The sequence below is a fragment of the Camellia sinensis genome, chromosome 4, assembly GCF_055761805.1.
Source record: "Camellia sinensis isolate YWXY chromosome 4, ASM5576180v1, whole genome shotgun sequence".
In the NCBI taxonomy this organism is placed as follows: Eukaryota; Viridiplantae; Streptophyta; class Magnoliopsida; order Ericales; family Theaceae; genus Camellia; species Camellia sinensis.
This window is the reverse complement of record NC_138964.1, coordinates 178087044-178115040: the sequence shown is the minus strand read 5'-3', so window position 1 is coordinate 178115040 and position 27997 is coordinate 178087044. Positions and strand designations below refer to the sequence as shown.

At 43.5% G+C, this 27997-nt stretch overlaps 1 pseudogene; it reads right to left on the bottom strand.

Moving 5' to 3' along the window:
- Window positions 1-14: 14 nt before the first annotated feature.
- Window positions 15-27766, bottom strand: LOC145824263 (uncharacterized; annotated as a pseudogene).
- Between the last annotated feature and the right edge of the window lie 231 nt (window positions 27767-27997).

The following is a 27997-nucleotide window of genomic DNA, read 5'->3' as shown; positions in this document are numbered from 1 at the left end:
AATTGAACCAACTATCACATAAACATTACTCTTCTCACATTTTTAGCTGCAAAATCACTAATGAAGCTTGCATAATCAAATTTATCCACCATATCCTTTTTAATGGATAACAAAGCTAACCCATTCAATCTTTCTTGTGACATAGTTGACCGAAGGTAAGATTTAATTAACTTCAACTTTGAAAAACTTCTTTCTCCAGAGGCCACTGTAATAGGTATAGTTAACAAAATTCTATACACAATCCATGCATTTGGGAAACAACCATCCATTGTTTTCAAATAATTTAATACTTCAATTGGCCTTTTGATTCCTTCCGGTAAAACTTCTTTCAAGACATTCAACTCTGAAAATAGATCTCTCCCATCAATATCAGAAAGTTTATTATGTTTCAAAAAATCTTCAAGATTAACACAATAAGTCTTCAAACATTCCTTGTTGGTAGAACTCAACTTTTTCAAATCAAACAAAAATCCAAATTTTTCCTCATATACTTGAAATTGTTCAAACCTACTCTTAAGTGAAGAAAGAGCTTGATCAATTATATACATAAAGTAATTAACTCTAAAAGATTCTTCAGCAGTCTGTGTCACCTCTTCACTAACATTCTCATCAAATTGCTTCTTTCTGCGAATGACACGCTTTTCACGAAATATTGGCTCAATTTCCATTAGAGTAGCAACTTCTGTAGCCTCAATCATAGCATCCAAAAAACCAATTTCTCTATATTTTTCAAGAAAGGTAATGAGTCCTTTTAACTGAATTATAGCAACATCAATATGCATGTCTTCCCTTTGAAATATTTTGCTAACTGAGTTAACTGCAAACAATAAATTTTGCCAAATAATCATGCCAAGCAAAAATTCAAAGTTCTCAATTTCATGTGTTGCTAAAGACTCAACTTCACTCTTTGTATTGTGGGGTTCACCAAGATTTGCCAAATGATTTAAAGCATCTCTTATTTGTGGAGCTTGATATCTTATTGCTTTAACACTTTCAGTGCGACTTTCCTACCTTGTTTGTGACAATGGCTTTAATGTGACACCTTCCACATGATCTTTGAAAACTTTCCACCGCTTTGTAGAAGATGAAAACAATAAATATATACGTTGTAACACTCCAAAAAAAGAGATAGCTTTGGGACAAAAGTTAACTATATCACAAAGTGCAAGGTTAAGACTATGACAACCACATGGTGTGTAGAATGCTCTAGGATTTATTTCAAGCAGCCTTTTCTGTACACCTTTGTGTTTCCCTTTCATGTTAGAGCCATTATCATATCCTTGCCCTCTTATATCACCAATATCAAGTTGGAGTGTGCAAAATACCTCTTTAAGTACATTAAAAAGATCCAATCCTGATGTGTCATCCACCTTTAAAAATTCTAAAAGGAACTCTTCCACCTTTACTTGATTAGTTGAAACATCCACACATCTTATTACAAAAGGAATTTGTTCTTCATGACTAACATCTGGAGTACAATCAAGAATAATTGAAATTTTTTTTGCTTCTTTAATTCTTTTCACAATTGTACTTTTGATCTCACCCGTTAACATCTGTATCAATTCATTTTGGATTTTGTGACCAAGATAATGGTAATGAATTTCATTCCTTTCAATGCGATGAAGGTGGTCTTGCATTACCGAATCAAATTGAGCAATCATTTCAATTAAACTTAAAAAGTTTCCATTTCTTTCTTGATAAATCTTCTCATTGTCTCCACGAAACGCTAAATTATTTTTAGCAAGAGTTCTCACAACAGCAATTATCCTTAGTAACACATTTTTCCAATGTTCTCTCTCCCTATTGATTTATGCTTGAACCCATTTATCAATTGTTTCATTCTTTTGCAATCTTTTTTCCAATTCAATCCATTTGCTCATACAAGTAATGTGCTCATTGCAAGTTTCATGACTTCTAAGCCTGTGACCTAGATTCTTCCAATCTTTAAATCCATTAGTAGCCAACTAAGTCTTGTTCCCATCTTCCTTAAACAACTTACAACAAAAGCAAAATACTTTGTTTGAAGCATCTGAATATACTAGTCATTTCCTATCTTGCTTCTCTCCATATGATAAATTTCGAATGTAATATGTAGAGGAGAAATGTCTATCCTTGTCATCTCTAGGAAAATTGACAACATTACTTCTTATAGGACCTCTTTCAACTAATAAATCTCTGAAATTCTGATCAATCTTGTCCCAGTTACTTGGGTCATTAATATTTAAAGGTCCATATTCAACATTAAAATCTTCACTTTCAATGGGTTCCTCATTCACCAAATCTTCATTTTCATTCTCATTCAAACATTCAATAGGCTCTTCAACACTCAAATCTTCATTATCATTCTCATTATATTGATTAAGTTCTTCAATTACCAAATCTTCATCAACCAAACATGAACTTTCTATTTATTTCTTGCTACCAAAAAATTTATCAAGCGCTCCTAATTTAGATTGAATAAAATTTTCTAATTTTTGCTTCTTTTTCCTTTTTTCACATCCAGAAATATACTTCCTAGGAGGCACGACTACTCTATATAATCACAAATCCACACTGTAGACACCCCATTTTTGACCGTCCTCAAGACTTGGACGTCACCGTTTGAACACACGGTGATCACCCATGTTTGTGTTCGTTTGGAGTTCCCGGAGGTCTCGGCTACGCGCCTTGCCTCAGGATCTCCGAACTTGACTGTTTTGTGCTTGGTTTGACACCAAACACTTGTGTTTTGCCTTTGAGAGGCAGGGTAGGGCTTGTAGACCATCCCCACCCATCACCGGCCATGGCTTGAGGCCATCGGCTGTGTTTTGCTTCTACCGGCCAATTATTTGGCCGGCCGACACTATAGATAGCCGGTCGGCTATCTTTTTTTGGTCAATGGCAATTTTGGGCAGCCGACTACTGTTCATCTACTTTATGTAGATATTTTGTGCTAGCTGTGATAGCTGGCACCCACTCTGTTTCCCTCCATACACGTGTATGGAGGGATTTCCCTCTAAACAAGCTTGTTGTATAAGCCTTGCAAGAGGGACTTCTATAAGAAGAGAGGTCTTCTCCTTGTTCTAGGTTAGAAAGTTTGAAGGCAAAACCAGAGCTTATACATATAGATACACCCCCTCTCTATATTTCCCTCTCTCTCCTCCCTTGTGTGTGTTTTATGGCCTAAAAGTGTACTTTTACCTTACTTTTGCACTAATACACACACTATTACACCTTGCTCCGAGATTGAGGGGCTTTGAGGATTGATTCTTGAGTTTTTGGACTATTTTTGATCAAAAGAAGAGGGTTACATTGGCTGTTCTTGAGGTGTGCTTCAAGGGTAAGCACTTTGCTTTAGTTTCCCCAAACTTGCACTAGTTTTTTACCTATCTTACTTGCTGATTTAGTTTTTGTGCATAACATAAAAAAGGCTTATATTTTCATGCTTAAGAACTTTCATTAAGGGTCTTTTGTGGTTTGAGTTCAAACTCACCCTCTCAGGCCTTATTTGGCCTTTTTGGTGCTCCCTTTGTGAGGCTTTGTTTGCTTGAGTATTTTGGTCTTCTCACCATTGAAAACCAGTGGATTTTCAGTGGTGAGGAAGGTGGTTTGAAGTCTTGTATAGGGGAGGGACACCCCTCTCCCTTCATTGCCTCATTTCCTTGCCTTTTGGCTTAAAGGGGAACATGCATGCTTGATTGATTTTGGCCCTATTTCAGAGTTTTTTTTGGTGTTTCTAAGTCACATGTCATCTCTGTTTTTGGTCGGATTTGTGCCCTTTTGCATGCTTAACATACTTGCTTTACATTCCTCTATTTGGCTTAGAAATGCACCTTGTGTTTAGGCCATGATTCTTGCATGTGTTAGCCTAATTTCATACAGGTATTGGCATTATTTTACCATGTTTAAGACCTGTTGGCCATCTGTTTCAGTCACGCTTGCCTTGTTTGGTGTCCTCTCTTTGTGCTTTGGCTTGTAAGCCTTGAGTATATTAGCCTCTAACATACATAGCTTGGACCATCCTCATGATTTGGCATCATTTAGGATCATATTTCAGTCCATAAATCATGTTTATATGTGTGTATGTGTGACCTCTTTCATGCTTTGAGGGTGTGCCCTTTTATGCCTAGAATTGAGCTTTGGTGCATGCATCTCATTGGAGCCACTTTAGCTGCCATGTTAGTAGGTTTTGGGGTCTATTTTTGCATGCTAAAACCCTGTTTTGACTTGTCCAATTCGTGCCATGAGTGGTCATGTTGGTGGAAGTAACGTGCCACCTTTTGTGCCTTAACCTTAGGACCATTGGCTTGCTTGTTGGCATGAGTGTTTGTCTACCTTTTTGGGCACTTTTGACCACTGTTTTGAGGTGGATTGAGGTCTGCCCCTTTACCATTTTAGGCCACCATTGCATGTTTGTCTCATGTTTGTTGCATGGCTGCTTTATTAGGTGTTGTAGCATGATGATCCCGTTGCTTAAACCGTCTATGTTTGCATTGCATTTGCATCTTGCATGCCAGCATTGTATACTTGCCATAGTAGTTGCATGGCATTTGGCATGCCTTGCATCTTGATCTCATGTGGCATTTTTGAGTCATGTTTGCATAACATGCATTGCAGTACTTGGTTTGGGGTGTCAAACCAAGTGTGAGGGTTAAGGAGCATTCATACTGTAAGTGGTGCAACGTGCCTTAACTCTCGGTCACCGGGGCCTTTGACTTCGACATGATAAGGTCTCGGTCCTCATTTGTGTGTTGCATGCATTTTTACATCAAGTGGCAAGCTTGATCCCTTGGGCTATCATGCACCATTGATGGCTCAAGGATTGAGGGCCATGCTTTCCTGAGTTCAACACATGATGGGAAACATGACCATGCTCACATGTGCCTGAAATCCCATGCCATATACTGTCTGTTCTCTGTTGCTGTCAAAACTGTCTCCTGCAGGAAGTTTCTGCCGACCGGCAGTATTCAATGCCGACCGGCCATAGGTGAATGGCCGATAACTCCAGCAGTAGCCGATGGAAATTATGCACTGCCGGTGGGCATTTCCCCCAGCCGGTGGTACTCTGCAGTATGCAACAAACCTGTCCCAAAACTTTGGCATTTTTCAGAGAAGTAGGGCAGTGTAAACAGAGGCAGCCTTGGTATGGTACGGACTTTCCGGGCAAGGCGGGTTCGAGCATGCATCATTCGCGCATCCCAAGGCGGAGGCTGCGGCCACCTTTCTCCTTTTTTTGTATTTTTTCTGTTAATTAAAAAATTTCTGTAATAATTAATGTATTTATTGTTCGGACTGTAATATTTATTTGGACCCTCCGAGTGTGGGCAATTGTGTAATAAGTGTGCGTGAGTGTGTGTATGTCTTCCAACCCCACGTCTTTCTTCCCTTTTTATTTACCTGCTTATGATGGTAGACTAGGGCATATTTAAATTAACATACCCTATGCTATGCATGCGTGCATCCATACATTTGTCTTGCATGCACTAGGCTCGGTACATCATGCTAACTGCATTTGTACTTCAATTCCAAATTGAATACGTGCATCAATTGACTGCATTTCACATGCCATGCTTAGGTTAGCCGAGCCTACTCTAATTGCATCTTGCATGTGTTGCATAAGCCACTTTAACATGAACTAGGATCACGCATGTTTGCTAACTAGTTTATTGTTTTGGCACGGAGTACATTGTAAGTATTTATGCTTTAGCATATCGCATGCGTGTGAATGCTATCATGACAGTATGCTTACCATGTGGCTAAATGCTTATGTGATATAACTGCCTGATTGCCTGTGGGTGAAGGTTGGATTGCCTGAGTTGGAAAAACTAGTTGAAATCCGTGTTTTAGCCTACTTGCGAGTAGCAAATTCCAAAACGTTTTCCAAAATAAACGGATATGCAATGCTTATTTCCAGGTTTAGGCGATCTAGTCTATACTTGTTTGCCGTGCGCATAACGTAGTAATTCAAGGCTAATAATTTGAATAAGAACACATAATGTTTTCAAAAACGAATATCACGGTTAGTAGAGGCCGATCTTCGGATCGGGCGAGAGGGGGTGCTCATAGCTGACCTTCCCCAATCGTACCCAAGCTCCCGAGCAGAGGCAACTTTGGTGATGACAGACACGTGGCCTTTGGCACCGAGTCAGGGTTTCCTAAATTCCCCCATAAAAAATATTTAGGTGGCGACTCTGTATCTGGCAAAGCAGTCCATGCTTGGCACTTCTTTTCTAAAAATCTGTTTTCTCAAAACGATTTGCCGGATTTGGACTCTTTGGTTCAGATTAAGAACCGTGACAAATCGAGTCCGAATTGTAGCGAGGGCCCCATGCGGGCGCGTCTACAGTTTCTGGCAACTCTGCTGGGGATATTTAGAGAGCTTGACTCGAACTCGTGATATCGTGTTTTGATTTCATTTATGTGTCTCTTTGCATTGCATGTGCATTGGTGCGCCTAGGACACCGTGTTTGCCATCTGCCATTCCTGAACGGTTTGCCGGAGGCTTGTCTTGTCAAGGCACGACCATAAGGCTGATCAGTTATGGGCTCTGACAGCATGGGAACACAAACCCCAGTTTTACCGGGGCACCCTTTTCGACCATTCGACCTAGTGCATATTCGGATCCATAGTGACCATTCCAAGCTAGGACAGGTTGCTTACCCGATGTTAGGTTGTTTGAAAACTGCTGCGTGCATAGTGAAACCCTAGCTCCTGACAAAATAGGACAGGGAAACCCTACCCCAACATAGGGGTGTTTTGGTTCTCACTTATCTGCTATGTGCTTTAGAGTGTATCTCTACAGGAGCGTACATACCAGTTTGCAAGATTGAGTATCGGGCCCGAGGGCATCAGTATCAGTTTATGAGAATCAGTTATCTGCGGGTACCAGGTTCAGTTTTGGGAACAGTGGCTCTGGGGAACAGTGATCAGTATCGGGGAACAGTGTGTTCGGCTTACCAACTGTGTATTGTGAATGCCCAACTGTGCGTTGTATGTGTTTATTTTACGTCGTTGTGCTGTCCGATTGTTTGTTTATTTATTTACTGCTTTATTTATCTTTTTGATAGGTAGTTTAGCACCATTGCTTCCAACCCGGTAGATATTCCCCAAGCACTCTGGATTAGAGGTCGTCGGCTCCATCGATCTGAGGATCTGGTAGACGGACAAACAGTGTACCGCTCCCTACCCCCGGTTACTAGACGGAGGACAGCTAGGCAGAGGGCATCAGTTCAACAGTCAGTTCAGAGGGCCTTTTCTACCCCACCTGAGTTCAGTAGGGATTAGGGTCCTGTTTCACCTACAGAGAGGGAACATATACCAGTAATTCAACCAGAGCAGAATAGTATGGCTAGCTTAGAGGAGATGGTGCGCCAACTCCAAGAGAGCATGAAAATGATGCAGCAGGATGCTGTTCGGCAGGCAGAGTTCGCCAAGCAGCAAGCCACGGTCGTGAGCGAACAAGCAGAGTTAATCGTGAGGTTACAACAGCAAAACGGAGCATCTGCTTCGCAACAAGTTCCTCCCCCACCAAGGGTTCCGATACTCGAAGAAACACCGAATGCCCGAAATGTCCAAGAGGATACCGACCTTCCAACGGGGCCAGCTCCGCCCCCGATTCCGCCACAACTATCCAAGGCACCCACGCCTGTCAATATACCGGACTCTCCTTTTGAGTTCGAAATGGACCCCACAGCCTTAAAATTGAGTAAGTTGGAAAAGATGTTCAAAAGATCCCAGGGAGTCAAGACCATCCCTGACATCGAAGATGGGTATATCGACGCAACCGTGACGCTGCCTGACAGATTCAAGATGCCGCACATTGATCGATTTGATGGGTCTGGAGACCCCATGGTGCACCTAAGATTGTTTTCAGACATTCTAAAACCAATGGGCCTCACTAGACTGCAGAAGCTGTCTCTATTTGGCCGAACCCTGCCGGGTGTAGTGGCCTTATGGTATGCCAAATTGGAGGATGACGTCAAGAGGAGTTGGGACGAGATGGCTGAGGCCTTCATCTTGCAGTACTCATACAATACACAAATTGAGATTACGACCCGGGATCTCGAGACAACGAGACAAGAACCCAAAGAGAGCTTCTCGGAATTCGTAACCAGATGGCGGGCTAAGGCTTCGATGATGACCTTAAGGCCCACAGACAAAGACCAGATTCGGATGATTGTGCGCAATCTTCAGCTGAAGTTAATGCAAAAGATGATTGTACTCCCCTTCCCTACCTTTTCTGATCTACATGAAATGGGGATGCAAATTGAGGATGCCTTAAAGCAAGGATTGATTGATAACGACCGGAAGCAACCCCGCAGAACTTTCAATCGTAACACTAATGCAGGCCCGAGTGGCGCTACAACTACCAGGACCTCCGAAGTAAGTATGGTCACCACCAACCCTCCCCTAAGAAATATGCCAGCCGCACCATTCTCCGGTGCGTCCGGAAACAACTCACAAACCGTCAAATACCCACCCAAAAACACCAGAACCTTCGCTCCACTTTATATGCCCCTGTCCAAAGCTTTGGGGGTCTTAATCAGAAAGGGGCATCTGAAGCCCCTAGAGCCGCGGCCCTTACCAGAAAGACTCCTCGCTACCCACAACCCAGCTAAATATTGTGCATTTCACCAACAGCACGGTCATGACACCGACCTGTGCTTCCGATTGCGTCATGAGATTCAAGATCTCATCAACAACGGGGTGATTTTGCCTCCCGAGAAACCCAACGTTACTACAAACCCTCTCCCCACACATAACCAAACTCCACCACCCAAAAGAGTCAACTTCATCCAAACTGGGGTCGTGCCTTACGATCCTAGCATCTATATCACTCATTTTCATCTGCCTAAGCCGGAGGTGTTCCTTCCCGATTGCGCCGATTTGTGCATGATAGACATCTCCATAACCCAACCTAAGCCAACGGTGGTGACTATTGAGAACAGGGGAGAGAAGACTCTAGAGGAAAAGGGGGTTATTGAGCCAGAGTCTGCGGAATCTGGGAGTGGTGTTAGGAATGCTTATAGTCCGAGTGACTACATTTTGTCAATAGGCCAAGACAAGCCAGATATGGAACTACCAACAGAGGGGGAGCTGTGTATGATCCAAGGGGACAGTCCGGGACAAGGAACGGATGATGTAACGGCCGTGGAAGAGGGCCTTGCCAAGCTCCAGTTTTACAGTAACCAAGATCCAGGGGACTTAGCCGTTGACTGGTTCGATTATGAGGGATCAACAGAGGCTACGGGACGGTTGGACGATCAACCAGATGTGGTAGAGGAGTCTCAGTCACAGCAAAGCCCGGCAGGGGCAAGAATATCAACAACAGCCGGAAGGGTTGAAGAACGGAGTGCATCGCCGGAGAGCGCCGGTGTCAAGAATTTCGCTCGGGATTGGAGCATTTCGAGTACGGGGATTATTGAACAGTCGGCTGCATTGACACAGTCGGGACAGGAAAGATTCGAAGATTCCGAGAGAATCAGGAAGGCAAAAGCCCATGTGGGAACCGAGACTGCTATAAACACAGAAATGGAAAATGCTGCGAGCATAGGGATAGAAGGTACTGCGAGTATGAGAACAGTCATGCCAGAACCGGACAGGTGCCTGTCAGCAGCAGATGGAATGTGGTAGGAGGATGATGATCTACGTCTTGCCCACACAGACGAAGATTGGGGGAGTAACCAACCAGATGATACCTGGTATATCGGCGAAGTCGATCACATGACTAGGAGTGGACGGTATTTCAAGCCTCCACACCTAGATCAACCAGAGGCGTCTGGAAAAGATAGGGAGGCAGGGAAGCAAAAAGAAAAGTAACTCGAAGATGAGGCCGTATTGAGACAATTGAAAAAGATACAAGCAGACATCTCCATTTGGGGGCTGCTTATGGCTTCTCGAGTACATAGACAGGCTGTCCTCTCAGCCATGGACAAAGCCAAGCTTTCCATAGACACCACGCCCGAACAGCTGGTGGGCCTAGTTTTTTCAGGAGGGACCGCCCCGATGTTGACTTTTTCTGATAAAGAACTGCCACCCGAGGGTGCGAACCATAACAAGCCACTCTACATCTCCGTGGAGTGCAGAGATAAATGGATACCCGTGGTGCTTGTCGACACGGGGTCCGCCATCAACGTCTGTCCGGCAAGGACAGCCTACGCGATCGGTTTGAAAATCGCGGACTTTGTGCCAACGGCCCAGGTGGTTCGGCCGTATGACAACACAAGCCGGGAAGTAATGGGGACTGTTAAGATTCAAACAAAGGTTGGGCCGGGACAGCATGAGATAGATTTCCATGTCTTGGAGGTTCCTGCAACGTTCAACCTGCTTTTGGGGCGGCCATGGCTGCATCAGGTAAAGGCAGTCTCCTCCACCCTACATCAAGTGGTGAAATACCCCTATGGGAAGGGAGTAGCCATTGTTTTCGGAAACTCATCAATTCATCCGCCGCCGGAGGTATCTACGCCTGTTCTAGAAATCGATCACGGTATGGAAGATGTGTTCATATCGGGTTTTACCTTGGCTGAGGCTCGGGTTGTACAGGACATCATGGCAGCTAATGAAGGGGTATATGTCAGTGCCCAAGCAGTCTATCTCATGAACAAAGTCCAGCACATCCCCGGGATGGGATTGGGGAAGAGCGGCCGGAAAGGCGTCGCGGCATTGGCCGAAGTGCCACACAACCCTCATACCTTCGGACTGGGTTACCTACCCACCAAAGAGGACTGGATAAGGAAAGGAAAGGAGATGGCCGGAAGAGCCAGAGCGAAACAGATGGGGAAGCCCTTTGACTTAATGCACCGGCCCATTCAGGGTACCCTAAACAGACGCTTCATCCGGGAGGGGGAGGACTTTCCATTCTGTGGCTTCCCCGAGCCGTGGCTGAACGCAGAGAGGAAGCGCGTACCAGGGTTTGAGATTTTCTTTGATCTACAGCTACCTGAGAATGACATCGCCGAAGAGCAGACAGACCCATTGGCCGAGGCTGAGCAAAGTAAGGAAGTGCAGTCTGAGGACGCTGAAAATGAAATGGGGGGTAGCACTGGCATGTCTACTTTCGGATCCTCCAATCGAACATAAATGCTTGGGGGATAACTCCTCGGTATGCATGATCGGGAATGAAACGGCTGCGGGCCTACCATCAACTATTTTGGATGCATCCATCGCACCCTCTCTCGTCTGGCAATATGAAGAAGGATTTTTGTCCAGCAGCACCGGGTCAGGTAGTGAGCCAGAATCTGATTCCACCGAGTCTTGTGAGTCGGAATCAGGTTCCAGCTCGACTGAGTCTGAGTCCAGTATTCCTGGGGGTGATAACCCGGATGCCACAGTCCTGTCTAAGTCGTCTTTTTCTTTCTCTTTTGAGTCTGTTGTAACAGAAGAATCGAACGACTTGGAAGTATTTAATGAGAATGATGTGGATGTGGTTTCTGAGTATTTTTTTGTGCCTTTGATTTATTGCTTAAATCAGGATTTTTAAAATTTTAATGAAAACGACGAGGAAGAAATTCCTCCGGTTTTGCAACGATTAATTGATCAAGAGCAGGAAAGATTTGTTAAACCCTTAATGGATGAAATCACTACTGTGAATGTTGGTACTGAGAAGGACCCACAGCTGGTCTAGATCGGGTCCACGTCGTCTTCGGAGGAACGCGAGCGCTTAGTCGCTTTATTAAAAGATTTCAAAGACGTTTTCGCGTGGTCCTACGAAGACATGCCTGGAATCGATCCTGAGATTGTACAGCACCAGATCCCTCTCGACCCCGAGGCCCGACCGATCAAACAGAAGCTCAGAAGGATTCGTCCGGACTGGGCCATCAAAATTAAGGAAGAGGTCACCAAGCAAATTGATGCAGGCTTCCTGTTGGTATCTGAATACCCGACTTGGTTGGCCAACATTGTTCCAGTGCCAAAGAAGGATGGCAAGATCCGAGTATGCGTGGATTTCAGGGATTGGAATAGAGCTAGTCCGAAGGATGACTTTCCCCTGCCGCATATTGATGAGTTGGTGGATTTCACAGCGGGGCATGCTTTGCTTTCGTTCATGGATGGCTTCTCAGGTTACAATAAGATAGTGATGGCACCCGAAGACCGGGAGAAGACTGCTTTCACCACCCCGTGGGGGACATACTGTTACAGAGTGATGCCGTTTGGGTTGAAGAATGCTGGAGCCACATATCAACGGGCTGCGACCACGATACTGCATGATATGATCCACAAAGAGGTTGAGATGTACGTGGATGACATGATCGTCAAATCCAAAGAAAGAGAAGGCCACTACACCGCCTTGCAAAAGTTTTTCCAAAGGATCAGAGAATTTCGGTTGCGGCTAAATCCTCAGAAGTGTACATTTGGTGTTACAGATGGAAAAATGCTAGGGTTTCTGATTACACAGAGGGGCATCGAAGTCGACCCTTCCAAAATCAAGGCCATCTTAGAAATGCCACCACCAAGGACTGAAAAGGAGGTGCGAGGCTTTCTAGGTAAAGTGCAATTCATAAGACGGTTTATTTCCAAATTAACCTTGACTTGTGAACCACTCTTTGGTCTCCTGAAGAAAGGAAAGAAATTCCAATGAGACAGCCGATGTCAAGCAGCTTTTGAACAGATCAAGGAATATTTACAGAACCCGCCCGTGTTATCGCCGCCAGAGCAGGGAAGACCGTTGATATTGTATCTTTCAGTGACTGAAACCACGATGGGTTGCATGCTCGCACAAGAGTCAGAGGACAAGGTAGAGAGAGCCATTTACTACCTGAGCAAGAACATGCTTGAGTATGAGACTCGCTATACGCCGTTGGAGAAGGCTTGTTTGGCCTTGGTATGGGCTACCAGGAAACTGCGGCACTACTTGTTAGCTCACTCTGTAATGTTGGTTTCATGCTTGGATCCTATCAAATATCTTTTTGAGAAACCGGCATTTACAGGTAGGCTAGCTCGTTGGCTGCTGTTGCTTTCTGAATTTGATCTGAAGTATGTGACACGCAAGTCAGTAAAAGGAAGAGCAGTAGTGGAGTTCCTTGCCGACCACCCGGTTGAAAGGGATGAGGTGGTTGAGTACCTATTCCCAGATGAAGCCATTCTTCACGTCGAAGATGAAACTTGGACGATGTACTTTGACGGAGCGTCAAACCAGTACGGGAATGGGATAGGAGTGTTGTTGATAGCGCCTGACGATTCCCGTATCCCTTTAGTATTCAAGCTCTGGTTCAAAGTCTCGAACAACGAAGCAGAATATGAGGCATGTATTGCCGGCCTAGAAGCAGCCTTAGAACTAGGGGCAAGGCGGTTGGACGTCATTGGGGACTCGAACCTTGTTGTGTCTCAAGCAAAAGGAGACTGGAAAGTCAAAGAGGAGAAGATGATAATTTACCACCAGACCTTGGACTTGTTAATTCCTCGGTTCGAGAAGCTAAATTTCACTCACCTAGTAAGAGAGAACAACAGGTTCGCAGATTCATTAGCAACTCTATCTTCCATGATAGACATCCCGTCCGGGGTTCGGATGCGTCCAGTCATTATAGACCAGAAGTTTGCGCCAGCATATGAGTCAATTTCTGCCATAGATGAAGTTCAGGATGAAAACCCCTGGTATTACGACATTTGGAACTTCTTGGAGAATGAAGCATATCCACCAGGAGTAAATGCCAAGGATAAGAGGGCAATCAGAAGAATGGCCGTTCAGTTCATCATCTGTGGGGGTAAGCTGTATAAGAGAGGCCATCTAGGAATGCACAAGCTATGTGTCGAAGCCGAAGAATCAAAGCGCCTGATGGAGGCCATCCATGGAGGGGAGTGCGGTGCGCACATGAACAGAGTAATGCTAGCACGGAAAATCCTTCGACAGGGATACTACTGGTCCACCATGGAGGAGGATTGCATCAGCTTTGTTCGGCGATGCCACAAGTGTCAAATCCATGCGAACCGCATGAACATCCCGCCGTCAAAACTGTATAACATGACTTCGCCATGGCCATTTTCAGTTTGGGGAATTGATGTGATCGGGGCTGTCACTCCAAAGGGATCAAATGGGCATGAGTTCATTTTGGTCGCGATAGATTACTTTACAAAGTGGGTCGAGGCCCAATCATATGCCGTGTTGAAGGCATCGCACGTCGCAAAGTTCATCAGAAATAATATCATCTGTCGTTATGGGGTCCCAAACGAGATTATTTCGGATAATGGTTCCCACTTTAAGAAGGAAGTAATTGACTTGTTGGAGAAATATAACGTGGCTTTTCATAAGTCATCCACATACCGGCCGCAAACCAACGGAGCAGTTGAGGCCGCCAACAAGAACATCAAGCATATACTACGGAAGATGGTGGAAACCTACCGGGACTGGCCAGATAAGTTGTTGTTTGCTCTGTGGGGCTACAGGACTTCAATTAGAACTTCTACCTGAGCGACTCCGTATTCATTGGTTTATGGGATGGAGGCCGTTCTACCTATCGAAATTGAGGTTCCGTCATTACAAGTATTGGCCGAGTGTCAAATAGCCGAAGCAGATTGGCAGCAGAGCAGGTTTGAGGAACTCATGCTCTTTGATGAGAGAAGACTGAAAGCACTGTACCATGTTCAAAGTTATCAGCGCAGAATTGTCCGGGCTTTCAACAAGAAAGTTAAGTCCAGGAATCTAAAGGAAGGAGATTTGGTGCTCAAGGACAACCGAGCCCCCATCCACGACCCAAGGGGCAAGTTCAGACCTAATTAGACTGGTCCCTACATCATCAAAGCTATCTGATCAGGTGGAGCTGTGGTTCTGATGGACCTAGATGGCTTGGAATTTTCCCAACCAATCAACATGGACAAGTTGAAGAAATATTACCCCTGAGAGGCTCGCTAGGCCGAAAACCCGAAAGGGCGACCTAGGCAAAAGTTAGAGCATAGAAAATTGGAAAATATAAAAACTGAGCTCGCAAGGTTGAAAACCCGCAAAGGGCGACCTTGGCAAAAGTTAGAGCGTAAAAGAAGAGTGAAAATACTCGAGTGAACTTGAGCCTGAACTACGTAAGGCTTGATTCCCATCTTTGGGATACGTAGGCAACTTCATCCTGGAGTTCAGCCATAACCCTTTTCCCCGATCAACTTTGTCCATTTGATCATCTCGGTCATCTGTGTCTATCAGCATCCATTGGAATCTCCAGTGCAGTGCTATTCAGACTAGGGGTAACTTTCCGTTGCCATGAAGTGCCGCGGTACTCTTCAGACTAGCGGCAACTTCCCAGTTGCAGGGATCCGGGGTTGTGCATCTTGGTGACAGATCTCAGGCGTGTCCAGTTCTGATCCATATCGAAAATGTTTTTGAAAAGTTTTAATAAAAGCTGACTTTGTTCAAAATAATCTTTTTTTACAACTTTGACCATTTTTGGACCAAAGCGGAAAATTTTCAGTACCACAACTTTCAATTTCATTGATTTCAAAACAGAGTCCTCCTGCTCTTGCATACAATCAAAGTTGTTTTTTTATTACATACATAAAGAAAACTTGAAAGTACTAATAAAGCAATAAATCCGGGGCATAGTCAAGTCAGGTGCTCCTGCGCCCCCTCCCAGAGCTGGTCGAAGCCTCTGATGCCAAGATGGGCCCGACCTGTGCCTCCTCATTAAGCCAATCCAAGCACTCGTCAGACAAAGTGCAACTGAAAGTAAGAGCAGGGGCCAGGAGTTCTCTCGTCCTCCACGCGGTGGCCTGCCAAGCAAGCTGTGCGCCTCGGGCGGGGAATGCAGCAGGATACTCTATCCCCTCTGGCGGGCAGGTTTGATCATGGCCGAATTGGCGTCGAATCCGAAATGGGAAGTAGAATACACAGTGAGTGAGACCAATCAATTGAATCCCAGTCTGCCGGGGCATGTTGTAACTCATTGCCGGAAGGCTCAGCCAAGGGCACCGCCAAGTGATACGGTCTGCGGACAAGCGGCACATCCAAGCGAACCACCATCCCTCATCCAGGGCATTGACTAGACGATGCCGAAAAAAGTAGCCGCGAGCTGAATATGCTGGGCAAGAGTCCACAACCTGCAATTTGTCCATTAACCATACCTACGAAAAGATGAAAAATGAGAGAATAAAGAATAGAGAGATGTATGAGGAGAGAAAAGTGAGAATAGGGTTTTGTGAGAAAAGACCGAGCTTGAGGGCCGAGTGATGTGAGCAATGCATATATGTGAGATTGGGTGAGAAACATTACCTGTAGTAGTAGTGGACTCCCCGCTAATCTGGTCGTCTCATGACGATAAAAGGCGTCTAAGCCCATCAGCGTCTCAGCCAGAGTCATGGCAATACAGCTCTTGCCCTCCTTCAAGCCTTGGGCAACCTCGGTCAGCCGAACACTAGACCCTCCAGAGCCTGAGACAAATAGAAAGTGAGATAACATGCACAAACAGAGGGCGTGTCGCCCAAAGCCTTGCCAGTGATGGTTGTTGCGATCACCAGCATCAGAAAACCGATTGGTCAAACTCGGAATGTCCAGCATCCCGTCACAAATCAAAGACCGAGCGTCACGCATACTGAGTCCGCACATTCGCCCTAAGGATTGGGTATGGCCAAAATTAAGTTGGGGCAGGAGCTCCTCGTGGCGCTCGGACTCCATTAAGGCTCGGAAATCTTCAAAGGTAGGACATATCTCCTGCCCAGCGAAGCTAAAGACATGCGTCACCGGATTCCAAAACCTTGTCGCGGCATGGAGAAACGGGAGGTGCAATGGGGTACGACCCAGAGTGAATAGTGCATTTAGGCCGAAACCCCGAAAATTTAATTTTTCCGAGCCATCCAAGCTAGCAATCCAAGCTGTGAGATTTTGAGCAAGAAACTCTTCCATTAGAGCAAATCAGTATGGAATTGAGAAAAACTACGAAGCTGGGGTCTTTTGTAGGAGATAAGGTTGGGTGGAGGACAGGTGTCAACATTCTGGTGATTCCCTCATTCATAGCCGGCCGACCAAACATTCTGCCGACCGGCCATTGTATGTTGCTGACCGAACAAATGTCTGGCCGGTGGCCATTCCTTGTGGCCGATGGCCTCTACCCCTGGCCGATGGGCTTCCTCCTGGTTCCCTGAGCTGTTTATGCTAGGGATTGGGGAACTCCACCACCACCGATCCCTCCCCAGGTGATCGATTCTTGCGGAGTCACACCTGTCTGCTTATCAAGTCATTGAACATTTGCTTATCGAGTTTTATTTCACTCTTTTTGAGTTTTTGATTTATTTATCGAGCTGTATTCACACTTGTTTGGTCATATCATGTCTTTGTTTTGCTTATCGAGTTGTAAGTCGGTTCACTACCTGATTATTACGATGCAAATATTCAGTGTTCAAAATAGGTTCAATTTCGTTCACATTGTGGTGTGGTACCTTGCGATGCGATGCATAGAACATTTACAAACGCAACACCTTTTGAACAAAATGGTTGTTTCATTCCCGTCGCGTGTTTTGCAAAATATGTAATTTTGGAAAAAATAAAACCTGCCCGAGGCAGTGGAATGTGCTTAAACTACCAGTAAAAAGGAAAGTAAAGCATAGAATGGTAGGGTAGCAAAGTGTCGGAATTGATACCAGTAAAACTCCCCTTGCGGTCAACGCACCTTCCGCACCTTTGTTCGGGTTAACTACATGGTTTCACACCTTCATCACTCGAGACAATGCGGGAAAGCACACTTTTGAAACGTGAACCTTCGAGTTGACCTCAGGCCACAACTTCTGCGAGCAATGCTCGATACGTGCGAAGAACGTCCCGTCTCGTATCTTTTTCATGTCTTGTGAATTCCACAAATCGTTTCAATTATGCTGTGTTCTAGTACTTTACATTCCAGCATCGTGAATGACATGTTTTTTACTTACATGTGTACATTCAACTTTTCTCATACACGCTACTTGCGTAGACCGCATGTTTGTTTAATTTCATTACCTGCATAAACCGCATGTTTTGATTGCGTAGACCGCATGTTTTGATTGCGTAGACCGCATGTTTTTTTTTCAAATTTCATTACTTGCGTAGACCGCATGTTTTGATTGCGTAGACCGCGTGATTTGTTCAATTTCATCACTTGCGTAGACCGCATATTTGTATTCAATTTCATAACCTGCGTAGACCGCATGTTTTGCTGGCGTAAACCGCATGCTTTTGCTCAATTTCATTACCTGCGTAGACCGCATGTTTTGATTGCGTAGACCGCATGTTTATTCAAATTTCATTACCTGCGTAGACCGCATGTTTTGATTGCATAGACCGTATGTTTTTTCAAATTTCATTACCTGCGTAGACCGCATATTTTGCTTGCGTAGACCGCATGCTTTTGCTCAATTTCATTACTGCGTAGACCGCATGTTTTGATTGCGTAGACCGCATGTTTATTCAAATTTCATTACCTGCGTAGACCACATGTTTTGATCGCGTAGACCGCATGTTTTGCTTGCGTAGACTGCGTGCTTGTTCAATTTCATCGCTTGCGTAGACCGCATATTTGTAATCAATTTCACTACTTGCGTAGACCGCATGTTTTACTTACGTAGTGTCACGACCCAAACCCGGCCCCCTATGGGTTTAACATCGTAACCGGCCAGTAATCCGAGATTACCGAAGGCCTGCTTAATAGTAGTACAGTAAAACAGAGTTCAGGGCCCGGCGGAAGCCAATACAGTAAATAAATAGTGTCCATTGAGCTGTGACAGTCTGTATGCCAAAAAGATTTTTCATGCATTCACATATACAAACAGTACAGTCTATACAAAATTTACAGTCACACAGTACAGGGACCCAATCCCTCGATAACAGTACAGTTAGTAGCTGACAGTCTATACAATAATCCAAACAGTATGGAGACAGACGGGGGAAAGACAAAACACCCCAAAGCCATAGCATGGCAACTCGGAACCTCGCAGTGAGGCACAAAGGCTGGCTTGACAAAACTGGAGTCTAACCCACGCTCCTAGCTCCGATCTGGTGGCTGAGCACCTACATATATATATAAACAGTGAGCTAAAGCCCAGTGAATAACATAATGCGTAAAGAGGTTAGGAATGAAATGTCCTTACAGTAATGAAATCAGTTCATTAAACAATACTTCAGTCTTTCAGTCAGAACAGTTATTCAGTCATATGTGGTACATCCATTAGTATAGCAGTAAACAGTAGGTCTTAAAGACCGAACAGTAATGATGGCCATCAATCAGTAAACAGTAGTGGTTCCACGAGGGAACCGACAGAGATCTCTGTAACAGTAACAGTAACAGTAACAGTAGATGCCAAGGATGCCACAGTACAGTTTAGAATATAGGACATACATTCATTCAGTAAACATTATCAGTTCGGTAAACAGTTCAGTTCAGTATTCAGAAGATAATCATTTGAACATATCTTTACACAATTGTTACTCACAGAGTTCGGGCTACAGTATGCTAGAGCGTGTCTCCTCAGTCGCCAACCCTACACAGTTAACAGATTGAACACACTAAGCTACACAGCTGGGAAAGATAATAACTTAACCCCTAATGCCTCGGTGTGTTCTACATCTATATCCTCACAAGATGTCTTAAACTAGGCCTAAGAATGCCTAGAATGGAATAAGGATGCAAAGATGTACTCAAAAGCAGTTTCAGAAGTTTCAGGAAAACAGAGTCCCGCTCGAGCGCAGGTTTCCCCGCTCGAGCTGACATGCGACAAAGGTACACGCTCGAGCATCAACTTTCCCGCTTGAGCGTACTGTAAAAGTACTGGATGGGTGAAATCTCCGCTCGACGGACGCTCGACGCCCGCTCGAGCTTGAGACACATGACTCCGCTCGAGCGCCCAATCCTCCGCTCGAGCGTACTGTAAAACAGTGCAGAGATACTGGATGCTCGAATTCCACGCTCGAGCGGCATTTCCCCCACTCGAGCGGAAGTGCAAAATCTGGAAATTCCAGATTGCACCTCCAAGCTAAAAACCAAGTTCAAAAGCATCAAAACCGATCCTCTTGGGCTGAATTTCCAGAAAACACTTGTAAACATATAGAATGACATGGTTCAAAGCTCAATTTTGAGAAATCAAGGCCCAAGGGTGTTTAATTCAAACTCAATTTCAAACCAATTTCATGAACAATATGAACATGCAAACATGCATGAATTCAAATCATTTTGAAATTCCAATTTGATGCTCTAAGGAGCCAATTGATCCAAAAACAAGTTGAAAACATGGACCATTACAAAATTATGGACATGCATGTACCATTTCACCATGAATTCAACTCAAAACTCATCAATTCAAACATGCAAGCATGAAATGAGCTCTATATCAACATGTATGAACTAAAACAAGACTCAATCCTTAACTTTGACATGAATCATGCAAGAGCAAGATGAACAATAGGGTGATCACTCTACCTTAGGTCTCCAATGCAAGATTAGGAGCTCAATTATGGAGTCTATACATCAATTCTTCAATCTCATCCAAGCAATTCACAAAGTAGAACTCAAGATCAACTCAATTCTCTCTCACTCTCTATCTTGGTCGGCTAAGTCAAGGGAAAGAGCTGATGGAAATATTGTTCAAGTGTGTACAAGGCTCACATGTGGGTGAGATAGTGGCCACTAAGTATGGCAAAATGGTAATTACGGCAACTGTTGCAATTTAACTCATTTAATCTAATTTAATCATACCTAATCAGTTTTCAGATAATTATACCATAAATTCACATAAATTCTAAGGATCACAGAACACTAACCAATTCCCGATTCGGCCGCCGATAAGGCCTTCAATTAGCAGTTTAAACATAAAAACACGAACAGATAATCAAACGATCAAACAGATAGACATACAATTGAACAGATATACTCAGTCAATTCAGTTTTAATTTCAGTCAGTCAGTTCAGTAGTTTAGTTCAGTTCACTTATCAGTCATAATTAGTTCAGTTTAACGGTAACCGATGTTTATTGGTAATCAATCAATCATTAATCGGTAAATAGTATGAGGGTTGTTACACGTAGACCACATGTTTATGATCAATTTCATTGCCTGCGTAGACCGCACGCTCCACTTACATATCCGTACCTTCGCAGCATTGTTATGCTTCCCACTTGTTTCGCGTTGTCACGCATTTCAAGAACACTATCATGCATGTTGCTAACAATATTGTACCTGTTAAGTTTGTTTTCTTTGTAGGCACGATATTGTATGTACGATTCATTAGAGGCTGGTGCAACCAGACGAACCGCACAGGTATTGTATCCTCCGAGTGAGACATATTGAGAATAGCATAATTCTCTTACATCCTTTCTACATTGTAGTGTAGTATGGTGTATGCTAGCTTAAAAATTGTCGCATGTATGCTTCATTACAGCTTTCTTTGCATGATCATAAGTTATGTCCGGCTCTGTGCATTGTCTTGCATTTTGCCCCCGCCTTCGGGTGCATATCTTGTTTGTCTTGCATGTTTGTCTAAGTCTTCGGCCTTGTCAAAAATGGGTCGTCTCTGGGCTTTGACATTCACTCCCGTCATTGTTATGACTTTCGAGTTTTGTCAAAGAGGGGCAACTGTAGACACCCCATTTTTGACCGTCCTCAAGACTTGGACGTCACCGTTTGAACATCCGGTGATCACCCATGTTTGTGTTCGTTTGGAGTTCCCGGAGGTCTCGGCTACCCGCCTTGCCTCAGGATCTCCGAACTTGACTGTTTTGTGCTTGGTTTGACACCAAACACTTGTGTTTTGCCTTTGAGAGGCAGGGTAGGGCTTGTAGACCATCCACACCCATCACCGGCCATGGCTTGAGGCCACCGGCTGTGTTTTGCTTCTACCGGCCAATTATTTGGCCGGCCGGCACTATAGATAGCCGGTCAGCTAACTTTTTTTGGTCAATGGCAATTTTGGGCAGCCGACTACTGTTCATCTACTTTATGTAGATATTTTGTGCCAGCTATGATAGCTGGCACCCACTCTGTTTCCCTCCATACACGTGTATGGAGGGATTTCCCTCTAAGCAAGCTTGTTGTATAAGCCTTGCAAGAGGGACTTCTATAAGAGGAGAGGTCTTCTCCTTGTTCTAGGTTAGAAAGTTTGAAGGCAAAATCAGAGCTTATACATATAGATACACCCCCTCCCTATATTTCTCTTTCTCTCCTCCCTTGTGTGTGTTTCATGGCCTAAAAGTGTACTTTTACCTTACTTTTGCACTAATACACACACTATTACACCTTGCTCCGAGATTGAGGGGCTTTGAGGGTTGATTCTTGAGTTTTTGGACTGTTTTTGATCAAAAGAAGAGGGTTGCATTGGCTGTTCTTGAGGTGTGCTTCAAGGGTAAGCACTTTGCTTTAGTTTTCCCAAACTTGCACTAGTTTTTTACCTATCTTACTTGCTGATTTAGTTTTTGTACATAACATAAAAAAGGCTTATATTTTCATGCTTAAGAACTTTCATTAAGGGTCTTTTGTGGTTTGAGTTCAAACTCACCCTCTTAGGCCTTATTTGGCCTTTTTGGTGCTCCCTTTGTGAGGCTTTGTTTGCTTGAGTATTTTGGTCTTCTCACCACTAAAAACCAGTGGATTTTCAGTGGTGAGGAAGGTGGTTTGAAGTCTTGTATAGGGGAGGGACACCCCTCTCCCTTCATTGCCTTATTTCCTTGCCTTTTGGCTTAAAGGGGAACATGCATGCTTGATTGATTTTGGCCCTATTTCAGAGTTTTTTTTGGTGTTTCTAAGTCACATGTCGTCTCTGTTTTTGGTCGGATTTGTGCCCTTTTGCATGGTTAACATACTTGCTTTACATTCCTCTATTTGGCTTAGAAATGCACCTTGTGTTTAGGCCATGATTCTTGCATGTGTTAGCCTAATTTCATGAAGGTATTGGCATTATTTTACCATGTTTAAGACCTGTTGGCCATCTGTTTCAGTCACGCTTGCCTTGTTTGGTGTCCTCTCTTTGTGCTTTGGCTTGTAAGCCTTGAGTATATTAGCCTCTAGCATGCATAGCTTGGACCATCCTCATGATTTGGCATCATTTAGAATCATATTTCAGTCCATAAATCATGTTTATATGTGTGTATGTGTGACCTCTTTCATGCTTTGAGGGTATGCCCTTTTATGCCTAGAATTGAGCTTTAGTGCATGCATCTCATTGAAGCCACTTTAGCTGCCATGTTAGTAGGTTTTGGGGTCTATTTTTGCATGCTAAAACCCTGTTTTGACTTGTCCAATTCATGCCATGAGTGGTCATGTTGGTGGAAGTAAAGTGCCCCCTTTTGTGCCTTAACCTTAGGACCATTGGCTTGCTTGTTGGCATGAGTGTTTGTCTACCTTTTTGGGCACTTTTGGCCACTGTTTTGAGGTGGATTGAGGTCTGCCCCTTTACCATTTTAGGCCACCATTGCATGTTTGTTTCATGTTTGTTGCATGGCTGCTTTATTAGGTGTTGTAGCATGATGATCCTGTTGCTTAAACCGTCTATGTTTGCATTGCATTTGCATCTTGCATGCCTAGCATTGCATACTTGCCATAGTAGTTGCATGGCATTTGGCATGCCTTGCATCTTGATCTCATGTGGCATTTTTGAGTCATGTTTGCATAACATGCATTGCATTACTTGGTTTGGGGTGTCAAACCAAGTGTGAGGGTTAAGGAGCGTTCATGTTGTAAGTGGTGCAACGTGCCTTAACTCTCGGTCACCGGGGCCTTTGACTTCGACATGATAAGGTCTTGGTCCTCATTTGTGTGTTGCATGCATTTTTACATCAAGTGGCAAGCTTGATCCCTTGGGCTATCATGCACCATTGATGGCTCAAGGATCGAGGGCCATGCTTCCCTGAGTTCAACACATGATGGGAAACATGACCATGCTCACATGTGCCTGAAATCCCATGCCATATACTGTCTGTTCTCTGTTGCTGTCAAAACTGTCTCCTGTAGGAAGTTTCTGCCGACCGGCAGTATTCAATGCCGACCGGCCATAGGTGAATGGCCGATAACTCCAGCAGCAGCCGATGGAAATTATGCACTGCCGGTGGGCATTTCCCCCAGCCGGTGGTACTCTGCATTATGCAACAAACCTGTCCCAAAACTTTGGCATTTTTCAGAGAAGTAGGGCAGTGTAAACAGAGGCAGCCTTGGTATGGTACGGACTTTCCGGGCAAGGCGGGTTCGAGCATGCATCATTCGCGCATCCCGAGGTGGAGGCTGTGGCCACCTTTCTCCTTTTTTTTGTATTCTTTCTGTTAATTAAAAAATTTCTGTAATAATTAATGTATTTATTGTTCGAACTGTAATATTTATTTGGACCCTCCGAGTGAGGGCAATTGTGTAATAAGTGTGCGTGAGTGTGTGTATGTCTTCCAACCCCACGTCTTTCTTTCCTTTTTATTTACCTGCTTATGATGGTAGACTAGGGCATATTTAAATTAGCATACCCTATGCTATGCATGCGTGCATCCATACATTTGTCTTGCATGCACCGGGCTCGGTACATCATGCTAACTACATTTGTACTTCAATTCCAAATTGAATACGTACATCAATTGACTGCATTTCACATGCCATGCTTAGGTTAGCCGAGCCTACTCTAATTGCATCTTGCATGTGTTGCATTAGCCACTTTAACATGAACTAGGATCACGCATGTTTGCTAACTAGCTTATTGTTTTGGCACGGAGTACATTGTAAGTATTTATGCTTTAGCATATCGCATGCGTGTGAATGCTATCATGACAGTATGCTTACCATGTGGCTAAATGCTTATGTGATATAACTGCCTGATTGCCTGTGGATGAAAGTTGGATTGCCTGAGTTGGAAAAACTAGTTGAAATCCGTGTTTTAGCCTACTTGCGAGTAGCAAATTCCAAAACGTTTTCCAAAATAAACGGATATGCAATGCTTATTTCCAAGTTTAGGCGATCTAGTCTATACTTGTTTGCCGTGCGCATAACGTAGTACTTCAAGGCTAATAATTGGAATAAGAACACATAATGTTTTCAAAAACGGATATCACGGTTAGTAGAGGCCGATCTTCGGATCGGGCGAGAGGGGGTGCTTATAGCTGACCTTTCCCAATCGTACCCAAGCTCCCGAGCCGAGGCAACTTTGGTGATGACGGACACGTGGCCTTTGGCACCGAGTCAGGGTTTCCTAAATTCCCCCATAAAAAATATTTAGGTGGCGACTCTGTATCTGGCAAAGCAATCCATGTTTGGCACTTCTTTTCTAAAAATCTGTTTTCTTAAAACGATTTGCCGGATTTGGACTCTTTGGTTCAGATTAAGAACCGTGACAAATCGAGTCTGAACTGTAGCGAGGGCCCCACGCGGGCGCGTCTACACACACAAATTCATAATCACCGATCTCGGCAAATAATATACTTTCATAATTAGCGCATAACAAAAATTATAGACTTCCACTAAAGCACATAAATTAGGTAATTTTCTAATTTAAAGAACAAATTATATAGGGCAAGAAATTAGGAGAAAAATTAGGGAAAAAATTAGGGCAAGAAATTAGGGAAAAAATTAGGACAAAAACTTCTTCCATTTAAATGTGATATATATATATATATATAGAGAGAGAGAGACTTACAGTTTTCATGCCCAAAATCGTTAATGCTCAGCAGCGTCCGTCAAATATGGAAGAGAGAGAGAGAGACTCACAGTTTTCATGCCCAAAATCGTTAATGCTCAGCAGCGTCCATCAAATATGGAGGAGAGGAGAGGACTGAAGGTGGACTCACGGTTTCATCAGTCCAATGCTAAAGAGAGATCAGTCCAATATGAGAGAGAGATGTATTACTTTCAATGTTTCTTTCAGTGAGAGTGACCCATGTGAATTCATTATTCTCAGCCTCATGGTGGGTATTATGATGTGCTTCTTGTTTTTGGGCCCATGTTGAATTGGGCCTCTATTATGATATGTTTTTTTTTTTTGGCCTCATGTTCAATTGGGCTTATAATATTTGGATATATATATATATATATATATAGGCGATAATGAAGCATAATGAAGGAGATGGATTATGAAATCAAAATGATAGAACAAGAAATAAAACTGGAATGCACTTTTAATATTTAAAATACTAAGCAAGTAAAATTTAATAAAAACTTTAAACAAACTTTAAATTAAACTGACTTACAATTACAAGAACTGCAAGGATCTTAAATGGTTACAGCACAAGGGTGTTGGTTTTCACTCAGAGCTCTTGGAATGTTTTTCAGAATTTTTCCAAGTCTGCCGAATGAGTTCAACTTGATTACATTATATACAAAATAAAGAAAAGAAAAGTAGAAATTGACTGATGAAAGCAGCTGGCAGCGTATGGGGCAAAGCAGATGCTGTCGGTTGCTTTCGGTTGATTGATTGAATAGTTGAGCAGTTTTAAACAAAAGTTGACTGGGTGAATAGAGACGGTGAATAGTAAAAGTGAACAGTAACTTTTACTATTCATCACTTTCGGTGGAGCATGTGAATGATGGAATCAATATAAATACAAATTGGCAGCTTTTCTCAAAAGAGTATTGATTGAAGCTAATTTGTATCTATATAGAATCCAATGTGGATTATGCAAATGGGTCCTGGGCATCTTGGAACTCTGGCCCTAAACATTGATTAGTTGATTCTTCAGAGGAGTGGGCACTTTTTGAACCTTCTTCTGATCGGTCTGAATCGGTGGATTGGGCTTTAGCTTGATTCAAAAGTTGATGGGCTAACTGGATCATATCTTCTTTGGATGACTTGGATTTACTCTTGGACTTGACTTTGGGCTGAGCAGGAGGTGAAATGGGCTTTGTCTTAACTTTGGACTTTGATTTGGGCCTTGACTGGGTTGGTTGGGCAGCAACAGCTATAGATTTTGATTTGGGCTTGGAACCACTGGATGAGGGGCTTCCAAGGTTGACTGGAGGAAGACTAGGCTGACTTCCTTGAGTAATTGCAGCAGTTGGGTTCTGCTGGGATTTAGCAAGAGCAGGAGTTGGAGCATGCTGATCTGGTGGGAATTCCTCTTGAACAATTTCCAGAATTCTGGGTACATTTAACTTGACCCACCATTTAACTGTGTGTTGGCGAATGATGGTATTATCATCAATCCCATAGTGCCATTTGAATATCCATGGAATTTTGTATTTGGACATAAAAATTAGCAATAATGGAAACTGTTGTTGGTGAGGAGTGAATGGGTAAATAGAGGCAAAATAATGAATTATGTTACTGAGATCAATGGGGAGGATATCTGAAATGGCGCCATAGTGAGTCCACCATCTCAGAAACCAAGTAGGTATTTCAGATTTGAACTTTTGATCAAATGAGATGAACCAAGAATGACTGAAAGTTTCATTTTGGTACAAGAAAATCTTGAACCAAGCATCAACGTAATCATGATAATTATATTGAATGGAATAACCAGGTAAATCACGAAGCTGATTAGGGTTTCCCCATTCAGCCATGGAAACAATGTTGTGAATATAAATTGAATGATATAGGATCTTGTAAGCAAAAGTTCGATCCTGGATTGGTTTGATCAAAATTGAATGGTGGTTGAGTAGAATGTCTTTGTAATAAGAGAGAGTTTTCTCTGGGTGTGAAAGGGTGAAATGGCACCCAGAGCCAAAATGGAATTTAGCAATGTCATTGATGGTGTGAGTTTTCGGGTGACTGGGTTCTTTGTAAAACAAGTTAGTAACATGTGAATTGGTGTACTCAGATCGGGATAGTTTAATAGGGTTAACTGGGAATGGAGTAACTGAAACTGATTGGCTAGATGCAAAAGGATCAGAAGCCAATGCAGATGAATAATCAGGACGATGAATGTTACCAAGAGTTTGGTAACGGTTAACCATGTCGATTGAATGAAGTGGGGTGACTGACTCCAAAGGAGGAGGGACAATAAGTTGATTAGGTTTACTGGAGGATGAGGCCAAAGCCTTGGAGGGAGGCCTTGGTCGAGACATCTGTTGAGAAAGATACAATGGTTAGCAGCCAGAAATAAGATCTAAATAATCTTGATGATGATGTAAACAGTTGTAGTTGTGAGCAAGTAAATTGCGACGAGCTTGAATTTGATGGGAAAT